Source organism: Numida meleagris, chromosome 11 (assembly GCF_002078875.1).
Source record: "Numida meleagris isolate 19003 breed g44 Domestic line chromosome 11, NumMel1.0, whole genome shotgun sequence".
Lineage (NCBI taxonomy): Eukaryota > Metazoa > Chordata > Aves > Galliformes > Numididae > Numida > Numida meleagris.
Window position 1 is genome coordinate 945,460 of NC_034419.1, and position 12,184 is coordinate 957,643.

A 12,184-nucleotide genomic window follows, 5' to 3' on the forward strand; every position below is an offset into this window, starting at 1 on the left:
AGGATGGTACCGCTGAAATGTGCAGACCAAACAATGAGGGTGGACCCAGCCTTCCCCAGAAACATTGCAAAGATCACACACTCCTTCTCTCTATCTTTCCTCCTTTTCCCTGCCTCCTCCAAAATCAAAACATTACAGTAGGAAAAGACAACTGTTTGGGGAAGGAAGTGGGGTTGTTTAATCTGGAAAAGTCTGATGGAAGACCTCAATGCTCTCTACTGGAAGAGAACTGGAAGTTCTACAAGAACTACCTGGAAGGAGGCTCTCAGTCTCTTTTCTCAGGTGACAAGTGATAGGATGCAGGGAAAGAGACTCAAGTTGGGGCAAGGCAGCTTTAGATTGGATATTAGGAAGAATTTCTTCACATAGGGAGTGATCAATTGTTGGAATGGGCTGCTCAGGGCAGTGGTGCAGTCCCCATCCCTGGAGGTATTTAAGAGACATGTGAATGTGGCACTAAGGGACATGGGTCAGTGGTGAGACTTGATAGGTCAAGGCTGATGGCTGGACTCAGTGATCCTGAAGGTCTTTTCCAACCTAGATGGCTCTTTGATTCTAATCAAAGCTTCTTTAAGGTCACATCTTTTTGTGATGAAGAGCTCCAGACACTGGAACAGAAATTCCCCTGCAGCCCATGAGAAGCCCAAGCTGGATCAGGTTTATCCTGAAAGCCCATGCTTCAGCAAGGGAGAAATGTGAGGAGGATGGGAGGAAGAGAGAAGCTGCTATGGACTTAGCCTATAGACTATGGGCCCTCATGCCCATCCCTCTGTGCTTCTCAGAGTGGGGAGGTGAAAGACTATGTTTAACTAGCATTAAATCAAATTTATTTTCCCTAAGTCAAGTCTGTTTTGTCTGCTACAGTAACTGATAAGTGATCTCCCCATCTTCACCTTGACCCACCAGCTTTATCATCTTATTTTTTCCTAGTCCTGTTGAGAATGAGTGAAAGAGAGCTTGAGTGGGAGCTGGCCAGAGTCAGCTCACTCCCATCTGTCCAAAGCCCTTCATATTTTAAATTCTTTCCAAGGTATTCTTTCCAATGATCTGTGATTAAAATTAACATATGAACCCAGCAAACTCCATAAGCAATTCCACAGAACTAACAAATACAGGCCATTCCCTGTCAGATGAAAAAAAAAAGATGCTCAAAAGTGAAGAAAACAATTTTAGTAGTCTACTGTTTTAGTAATTATTATCTCCTCACCTTCACATTTATTTCTCCAAGCTCCAACTGGACTCCAATTCTGAAAAATTCTGGGACTTAAAACAAAGAAGGAGAAATTGAAATGTTAGGAAAGGACACATTGTTTTCAAAGAAAACTTTTTAAAGTATAGAAATGGTTAGCTTTCATCTCTAGCAAGAAGAGTATTTCACTACTGGGGAGAACTGAATAAGCGATGAAGACTTTGCTTTTCCCCCGAAATACATACACTTGCTTTGAAATACAGAGATGAAGGATTTTATTCTAAGAGTTTATTCATAATAAATAAAAGAAAAATAGTTTCAAGCTGAACTGCTTTGCAAATTAGAGCTTCACTTCAGCTTTTTCCATTTCATGAGTCAAATTTTTTCCTTTTATTAAGGGCAGCTGAAATTTCAATTTACTTGTGACTGAATATAGTGCTCCATTCAATCCACAAAAGAATATTCTATTTATTGGAATGCTTCAGTTTCAGATCATTCTGAGCTAATATTTGTTCAGCTCAGCTAAACTGAAAACCAGAAGCATATCTGTATTTAAATAAAGCAGAATAATTTTTTCCAATCCTGTATCTGTGTCGGCCAATCAGGTCACTGGTGGGAACTGTTGACTGGTAGAAACACAAGGCTTTCTCTTTATGAAAAATGACCGACCTTGCTTTCAAGCAATTTAGTTTGTGTCAACATTGCTTTTCTCAATAAATAATAGGCTCTAAGTGGCACATCCATTCCTCTTCAGTACAGACAAGAGCTTTACAGGCAGATCTTGGAATGCTATTTTTAGGCATCTCATAGTGATAACACGTTCAATGCAATGCTTGGAGTATATCTATGATAATTATTCTTTGTCTGCTCTCTCGCATTGGTCAGCTCCAGAAAGAGCTCATAAAACTGTTAGATACTGCAGCCTTACTTGGATGCAGAAAGGGTAGCAAATAAATGTAAACTTCTGATAGCACTTGGCTGGCTTTAAACAATACCATTGCATCAAGTTAATTAAATATAGACACACCTACCTCTGAAAATGCCAGACAACTGAACTTCAGCACAATTCTTCCTCATTTAGCTGTCACTAATTCTCACACTTCTGATATTTCCTTTATATACTAACATAGAATAACCCAAGTTGGAAGGAACCCATAAGGATTGTCAGCTCCTAAGTCACATAAGTATAACATAGGTGACTTCATCTGTCAGAACCAAACCAGCCATGAGCTGTTCACCTCCATTATAGCCATATCAAATCATCCCATGCTGCTATTTACAAAGTTTCTCAGGTTTTCAGTCCAGATCTCCAAATGACGTGTATTACAGTAAGTCTGTCAGTATTCTCAATAATTCCTTAGAATTTCTGGTTGTGATCGCATAGTTCTCAGGAAACTCACTCCCCTGGAATTAAACATTGAAAAGATGTCAAATCAGACTAAAATAATCTAATGACTGTATTTAAATACATACTTTTTCATCCACATTTCTAGACTAAATATCTAAATACCTTTGCTCAGCATACTGGCTACTAAATGTATAGCAGGAGCAATTCCGCTTACTCAGACTGTTCTTTAGTGACAAGTCATCTCTACTGGGAAATCATTTGAGGTGCCAGTCATGCTGTAGCAAACAAGCAGCTCGTCAGAGCTTTTTAATGATTTATTAATGGAGTCAATCTGGTAGTGTTTTAGCACTGGTTATGAGAGAGCTGCAGTTAACAGTGTTGATTGTGCAGTATAACATCATAATGTATCCTTGCAATGTAGTACAGCTTAGACTGGGACAGGTTTGACTAGAACTGAGTCTTGTTTTAACAAGCAGATGTCTGTCTGCATCAAAAGATTTGTCCTCTGCCCTATACTGTCATTTTTTATAGGATGCCTTAATGTTCCTGATCATGCAATGTCACGTCACTATTTTCCTCCAGGTAATGCCGTTAATCAGCATGATGTGATTTGTCATTTCTAGGTTGATGACATCCAGATCTCTGACTTTTCAAAGCCTAGCATTGCATACGCTGTCACACCACTTCAAACATAGAGAATTAATGCAAAGCTGCTTCTACTTGAAGTCAGATAAAATATATGGTCTGTTAATGGGTCCAGGCATTTCTGAACAAATTCCTCTTTTCCAAGCTAAATTCTGGAAGTGAAAACAACTATTGAAATTCTTGTGTTAGGATTTAGAGTGTTAAATCTGCATCAGCTTGGTTCAGAAAATCTCAAAGCAAAACAATCCATGGCTCCAGCAGCACAGCAGGTGCACCTTCACTCCATCCAGCATAGCTGCCCATGGCCCATGCTGCCAAGGCAAGGGTTTGTTCTCAAGGAAAACTCAGAGCTCCAGAAGTCTCCGGCAAAAGACAATTTATTTGTGCCTGCAGCCATACAACTACAGAGAGATTGCTTTATCTGAATCCGGAGCCCTCAGTCTGAACTCTTTTCCCAACAATTAGTTATCCGACATAAGACAAACTTGAGAACTTGATCTAAAGCAGTAAGCAGTAACAGATGCCAGCATTAAGTTTTTCGCTGTCCGATTCCTAACAAAATGGCTACTACTACAATATCCCTGCTCATAACTTAACAGCACCATGGCCAAAATGCATATGAGAACAAAATCATTCCCCAAGCCACACAAATAGGCTTTCAGAAGAAAAGGTTTGACTCTTCATTGAGATTAACTTAAAGAAGTTGACAAAAGCAACAGCAGATTGAAAAAGCCTCAGGTTTGAACTCACAAGGCAAAAGTGATAAACTGGGAAAGTGATGTGATTTGCTGATCCACCTAATGTAAACAAGAATTAATCATTTTTTTGTTTATTTGTCTAAAGGATTTTTTTTTCCCCAAATAAATCTCCAGTCCATTCAGGCAGGTCAGATTTTAAAACAAGATACCAAAGCAGTAAACAATTAAAAGGCTGAGATTCTGAGATTGTCAGTACTGATTATACACCATAGGAGTGTCCTGATAAACATGAGTGAAAAGGAGACCAGAATATCTGGCAACATGAAACGAAGTTCTGATTCATTAAAGACTGACAGCAAGGCCTAAATCTCTTGTGTGATATGCACTTTATTTATCACATTAATACTAGGTGGAATAGAGAAGTTTCCTGAGACATGATAATCAAAATCTAGTCCAATGGCTTTGAAAAAAAATCTTTAAGAGATCACTCCTCCTTGGCTGTTTAAAAGAAACTCTGAAAATAATTCAAAAGTTTGAAAAAGCCTTTATTTTGGCCAACTCCCCAGGGACGGTGCTTTGGTAAGTACCTCCTTAAACAAATCCTACCAACAGTCAGAAAATTAAAGCTGTAGGGTACATATTATTGCTAATCTTGGAGAGGTTGAAAATCAGCACGGCAGTTAAGTTTCCATAGCTGAAGTCAGAACTTCTTTAAGTATAAAAAAGTAATTACAACAGTAAAACAAAGGAGAGTACTTAATTAAGAGACAGCAAAGGCCCACAGCAGAAGGCCCTGGATTTTAAAGACAAAACAGCACTTTTTCATCTCTCTAGATAAAGCATTTGAGTACCTCATACTCCTTTTCCTGAATACTGAAGAGATATCCAAGAACAATGTAACAAATACCATTGATCTCTAGGATCTTTGAAGGATGCTATGCAGTCTTTCTGTACCTGTGAAAAACTTGTTGACAAAGGCATCTGCACTTACTGAGCAGAGGGGGATATTTGTGCATCCCCTTTTTGCAAAGCACCACAAGTAGAGATGCTTTGAAAGGCTCCCTGGGCTGGCTGCTGCACTGCACTATTTAAGGGGAAAAAATAACAATAATAAAGAAAAAAAAATGGAAGTTTTTGTTTTTGCAAGGTTTGGAAGGCCTAATTTATGGGAGTCAAACAAGCTCAGGCTGCACGAGTATATGTGCATGCCAATTCTTTAACACAGCAGAAACCACAACTCGCTGCATGACCAAAATTCTACATATGCTGCTCCTGAACCCCAATCACTTCCAGTGGTTTTAAATTATCCCTCACAAAGCAAAACAAAGCAACAAAAACACCACACCAACAGTGAATACATAAAAACAACAAGCTTCCATGCAGCTATAGAAACTGCTTGCCAATAATACTAGAAATTGAAGACTTTCCTCCCGAATGCAATTGTTTATAGTCATTGTATTTATTGTATTGTAATCATTTAAAACCTAAGAATCTGCATAATTAACAGATGACGTACTATAAATATCACTGCAATAATCCACGTTCCGATATCGATTTATACTTTTTTTCAAGAGTACTGAGGTCAATTTATCAGGATGAACTATATTTACTTATATTTTTGCCAAATGCAGATATTTTTCGCAAAAAATAAATGCTGTTCCAGCAGTTCAGAAATTTTCAGGAAATGTAGATGGGAAGAATGGAGACCAGGAAACTGGTTCAGAAGGCTTGGACTTAACAAATGGATAACGAAAAACATTTGAAAAGATACAGAGAGATTTTAACTGACACTGAAACATCCCAAGCACTGGAAAAAAAATCATGTTAGTAGCTATGATAAAAACAATGGAAACAAACTGAGATGTGGCCATATTTAATCTCTGCAGAATGTTTCTGCCAGTCTTCTCTTCCACGTGGGCAACAAAGAGAAGCAGAGAAATAAACTCCCATAGGAAAACAGAAAACATACTTTCCTGTGATGCTTCTGCTGTGGGACTTGTCAGCAGCCTACAGCATACAGAAGCAAGCAACCTGCTGGAGCAGCTCCCATCAAAGTCACTTGGCAAATGAGCAAAAGCTACTGCAGTGAATTAGAGCTCTGCTCCTTTTGGACTACGAATGAGAAAAGGCAGACTTAACTCTGAGAACAATCCAGGGATCAGTTTAAAATGTTACATTTTTAGAACTGTAGGGATTTCCAGCCTTTAAGTGTAAAGAAAAACACATTTTCAGAATTACAATAATCTCTTCACAATGTTATAACACTAGTCAGTTCTAATTGAATTATTGGTTCTTTTGTTGCTGCACTTGTTCACACTTTTAAAGGAGCATTGAAATAGACATAAAAGCTGCAAATCTGAAGTGGTGGGATAATGTTAACTGATGAATAAAAATCTGAGTTTTTCTATGCATTTTGATTTTGATATTGAAATCCCATGAAAGGAGCATGGGATGCTACACCAAGGCTTGTGATTCAGGCTCTGAGACTGATTTATATTGCATCAAAAGGAAATATGTGCACACAAAAGTTTCATGCAGCTATTCTTTCATTCAAATGCAGTGAGCTTTGTTCCCTAGTGGAAACACTGATGCTGCAATAGTGTACAAAGAGATGTGCTTTGCAAAACTTTCAGGACTGGAGCAACACTGAAGTTAGTCCTGCTCTGTGCAGAGAGGGTGACCAGTTATCTCCCGAGGTCTGTTTCAACGTGAACTACCCCTGCATACTGTGATTTTGCTGTGTATTAATGCTTCAAACCTGCAGTTGTCAGACTGTGATACCATGCACACCCTTTAAGTCTTTGGGACTCTTGCAGGTTACTGGCTGAACTTGAGCACTGGGCAGAACATAACTCCTGTAAAGCCAGCATAGCAAATCCTTCCAAATTCATGTTTGCTCCAAAAGTGTAATTATCTATAGAAAGATTTCATATTTCCCCATTTCTTGTACAAGTGGAACTGAATACTTCTTGCTTTATTAATAGGGTTTTGAAGAGCTGAATCCAAAAACAGCTGAAGGTTATGCTGGAGGCTGGATGACAGAAATAGGGAAAGCGAGAAGGGAAAATCACATTATTCCAGTAATATCATCAAATATGACTACTATCCCACCATCTAAATAAAAAAAACAAGGAAACTTTCTGCAATTATAATATGTTATCCAAAAACTCTGCTGAAATTCAACTGTGAATCAGCAAGAGTAACTCGGGTCACAGTTTAAGCTTTTTGCATAATTAGTTTACGTTTAATCAGACTGCTGGTATGTAAACATAATTACCATTCTCAGACCTTTAATAAAAATTTTCACAGCACTACTGCTAGCTACTTCTCCAGGTTTGCTAAAATGGATTTCCATTCCACAGGCACTAAGTGGGGATGGCAGCTCTCCTGAAGACTCTGCCATGCACCATGCACCAGGCTGACCAAGGCTGGGCAAGGCTCCTCACACTCATGCTGGTGAAGCTAGACAAAAAACACCACAATTCATTTCTAACAGTACATGTAATGAATTAACTTAAGCTGACATTAATCATACCAAACACATTTAAGTTCATGCATGACCACCAAACTCATGACGTAGATTCAAACCATTCCAGTAAAGCTTACCTCTAATGGGATAAATCTACACAAACTACGACTTACGTTCAGAAATGCCAAAGACCATTGGTGACCTTTCACAGGCCTTTGCCCTCTACAAAAGAGTTTTAAGTTTTATAACTTCACCCGCCTGGTCAGAGAACATGTGCACAGTGTTCTTTAAAATTAAAACGATGCCTCCATCTAAGCCTTAGTAATTGTCAGCCAAGTATTTAGAAACAGTGTTAGGAAACAATATCTTCTTCTTACATGTGCATTAGCTTCCTGTGCATTAAAAAGAGCAGGACAGAGGCAGCCTTACAAAGAAAGCTTCTCACAAGAGTGCGGTAAAGACACCTATGGATCTTCTCAACTCCATCATCGTTGTCTCTCCTTCTGAACCACTCTCAAACTGGGGCTGCTGAATACTCTTCAATACTTTTAAGAACTAGGAATACTTGTTTGATTTAATGCTCTAACCTATCTTTTCTTTTTTACAAGCTCCAAGGGCAGCAACATCAAAAAAACTCGTAACTGAGCTGGTACCCAATGTTCCAGTCTCTCTGGATGACACAATTGCCGAGGAAAAGTGACAGTTCACCTCAGAGTTTTTTTCCTTAAGCTCCTCTTGTTTGCCTGACCTGCCTGGGAAGCCCAGCCTTTATTATCTTTCACGGGGATGTGCAGTGAATGCAATTATGCTAACAGCTGCTCAGTATTTGATGAGCAGCAGCCAGGGTTAGCCAGAAGGGTCAAGACAGTGTAAAGCTGTGGGGAGATAATGTACACTTACAAATTTTACTTAAATTCTCCACAAGTTTAAATTACTTTCAGCGAAACCACTGAAGATTTGACAAATGAGACAAATGACCCCCTGAGACTTAATGTTTCGCAGGGAATTTGCAGAGCAATTAATTTAATAGGCAAATTTTAAGCATGCTGTTTTTACTATGAAACAAAAATCTTTTTATTACGTACTTTCTCCATGTTATCTAACTTTGTTACACTTCAATCATTTCTCCTGTGAAAGCAATGCCAATTACTCATTAATGTCAGAAGGTCTCTGTCTCCACATGTGTGCATGAATTCACATCGCACTGCACAGTGTGTTTCGGCAGCTACAGCTGAGAAAAATGGATCCAGTCTGGAGGAAAAGGTGGACTCTGGCGGCGTGCTGGTTCTTCCAGCTGCAGAAGGGGTTCTGTCTCCCCAGACGCATCCTCCCAGCTCTGACAGGACAGAACCGCCTTTCTGCAAGGAGGGCTTTCTGCAAGAGACAACACCAACAGACAAATGCTAAAGGCTCACTGCTTGGATCCAGGCATCCAAAGCAGGGCAACACACTGTGGGGCCAAAGTTCCCCTTCCCCATCCATGCATGCACAGCTCAGTTTTCACCTCTCCCGGCTCAGCAAGGCAGGCAGAGTATCATGTCCCTTCACACTGACCTCCCTGGGAAGTGGTCTTCTCTTCTTCCTGCCTGTGCAGCCTGAGCATGTCCCCCTTCTGCCTCTTCCTTAGCTTTAGCAAACACAGCCTGCCTCTCCTCCTCAGGCAGGAAAGCATTCCACAGAACCTGCAGATCTTTCCCATCCGGATCGTGATTCAGTTATCATTTCCACAACCTGCCCCACCTTTTCGGGATCTTCCCTATAAGTTCCCGACATTTCCTTCCCTGTCATTACATCTGAAGTAGAAAAACATTCTTGAACTCCTGCTCTTCCCCTTCTGTTCCTTCCAGCAATTGGGTTGAAATGTTCTTCTGGCTGTTCATCTCGGACTTCATAGAATCATAGAATTAGCTAGGTTGGAAAAGACCTACAAGATCATCTAGTCCAACCATCCACCCACCACCAATAACCCCACTAAACCATGTACCTCAATGCTATATCTAAATGTTTCTTGAACACCTCCAGGGACGGTGACTCAACCACCTCCCTGGGCAGCCCATTCCAGCGCCTGACCACTCTTTCAGAAAAGTAGTGTTTTCTAATGTCCAGCCTAAATCTCCCCTGGCGCAACTTGAGGCCATTCCCCCTCGTCCTGTCACTAGTGACAAGAGAGAAGAGGCCGACCCCCAGCTCACCACAACCTCCCTTCAGGTAGTTAGGGAGAGTGATAAGGTCTCCCCTGAGCCTCCTCTTCTCCAGGCTGAACAATCCCAGCTCCCTTAGCCACTCCTCATAAGCCCTGTGCTCCAGACCCCTCATAGCTTCGTCGCCCTCCTCTGAACACGCTCCAGGGCCTCAATGGCTTTCTTGCAGTGAGGGACCCAAAACTGGACACAGTACTCGAGGTGGGGCCTCACTAGGGCTGAGTACATAGGGACAATGAATTCCCTACTCCTACTGGCAACACTGTTCCTGATACAAGCCAGGATGCCATTGGCCTTCTTGGCCACCTGGGCACACTGCTGGCTCATGCTCAGCCAAGCATCGACCAATACCCCCAGGTCCATTTCCTCCATACAACCTTCCAGCCACTCTGCCCCAAGCCTGTAGCATTGCCTGGGGTTGTTGCGGCCAAAGTGCAGGACCCGGCACTTGGTCTTGTCGAACCTCATTCTTTTGGTTTCAGCCCAGAGATCCAGCCTGTCCAGATCTCTCTGTAGGGCCTCTCTACCCCCAGGCAGATCGACACTTCCTGCCAGCTTGGTGTCGTCTGCAAACTTACTGAGGGTGCTCTCAATGCCCTCATCCAGGTCATCAATAAAGATATTGAAGAGGACTGGCCCCAGCACCGACCCCTGGGGAACTCCACTCGTGACCGGTCGCCAGCTGGATTTAACTCCATTCACCACCACTTTCTGGGCCCGGCCCTCCAGCCAGCCCCTTACCCAGCAAAGAGTGCACCTGTCCAAGCCATCCACGCCGGTCTCCTTCCCCACTGGCTGATCTTGCGGCTCAGGGGGACAGCCTGTTCCTGCGCCTTCAGGACTTCCTTCTTGAGGAGCAACCAGCCTTCCTGGACTCCTTTACCCTCCAGGACCGAATCCCAAGGGACCCTCCCTACCAGTCTCCTGAACAATTCAAAGTCTGCCCTCCGAAAGTCCAAGGTAGCAGTTTTGCTGTCCCCTCTCCTGGTTCCACCAAGACTTCTTACCCCCCTTTTTCCTCAGCAGCAGGTAACGGGAGCTCTGTGTTCTCCCCATCACTGTCCCCCTCCTGTGTCTCCTTCACCTTCCAACATCTTTTACCTATACTACATGCTTAACAGTGTCACTGCATTGCAGACTTTTCCCTCTACTTTTCCAAAGCCAAAACATTTGCGTCCTTAGACACTAACCCACATTTCTTACAGCTGTCATAATCATTTCTTAATTCAAGGTGCAAATCCACGCATGGCACTTCATCCAATTTTCTTTCCCCCCTGCCAGATAACATTAATTGCAAAATGACATTATAATTTGGAGTACCATTTACTAGCCACTTTTCTCATTCTTCCCAAATACACATTGGCCACCCATGACTGCAATACATTATCAATTTTCTCCAAACTACAGAGTCTCACCCAGACTTACCTCAATATCCCAGAATACAGTTACTTGGGGAACTTTGTCCCCCATGGATTGTACATTACCCATATTACTGATCAGCAAAACAATAATAACCTGAACAAAATTAACTTTAACCAACCTCCCTGGACTCCAGTCATCATTGTAATAGTGTACAGGGAAATACCAAAATACTGACTTTAAGACACCAATTACCCAATTCCTCCAAATAAAATTATAATATCTATTGAATATTGAACAGCCACTCAGCACCTGTCAGGGATTTGCAAGGGGAGTCCCTGGAAAAATTAACTGGTGTTACAACACCCTCCTGGCAGCAGCAAGAAGCTGGGTGAAATTCAGTCCGAATGTCCCATCTGGGTCGCGCAAACCTGGTGACAACTTCAAATCTCCTGAAACACATCTGAAAAAAAAAGTGTTGAGAGAGGAGGTATTGATTTATTCTGCGCAAGGCACAAGGTGAGAAATCTCCACAAATCAAGGGCAAGGAGTTTTTACACTCGCTGTATGCCCACCCAAAACATGAGTCAGACCTACCTGTCACTTGTTCGTAGGGCTATGGAAGTACAAGGTTACATAACATATTTGAATCTTCTGCACTCGAACGGAGGTCTTCGGTGGTCATCTGGTGAGGCATCCCACTCGTGGATTACCCAGGTTTGGGCAGAAGGACACTCGGTCTCTTCTGATCAGCTGTTTTGGACATATGCCTCATCTCAAGGATGTCTGTCCCAGGTGTTTCTTATTTATGGCAGTCTTGAATCTTTGAAGAGAAACATCTTGGCTCAGGTAGGCTGATTATCCTGGATAAGCAGGACATCTGGAACATAAAGCAGAGCATCATCCTTGAGCAAAATACCTCCGCCAGACAAAAATGTCCAATCAGGTTCTGAGACATCACATGGATGCAACAAGAGGGGTTGCATCCCACAAACCTGAGGTTTGGACCCCTACAAAGGGGTTTTGGACATGTTTTCAGAACCATGTGCCAAACCTGTGTGTCATTCCCCAACTCCAGAAGACACCGTTCAAGGGGAGGCACGGGGACTGCCCAGGGGCAGGCCCTGGCCAGAGCAGCTGTGCATAAGCAAGGCAAGGGGATGGAGGGAGAGGCACCTGACTCAGTGGAGGATCCCAAAGCATCACCTTGGAAGCCTTAGGAAGCAAGAGCAGCAAGGGCCTGCAGCCATCTGAGCCCAGGCTAGGACTTGCCTT

General features: G+C 42.2%; 1 long non-coding RNA gene across 1 annotated transcript; it reads right to left on the reverse strand.

The window, feature by feature from the left end:
* LOC110404818 lies at positions 3,564-12,168 on the reverse strand. Its single transcript, XR_002442504.1, has 3 exons — positions 11,507-12,168; positions 11,222-11,372; positions 3,564-8,723 (listed from the first exon to the last, which is right to left on the reverse strand). It is a non-coding gene; the product is annotated as an uncharacterized LOC110404818 (long non-coding RNA).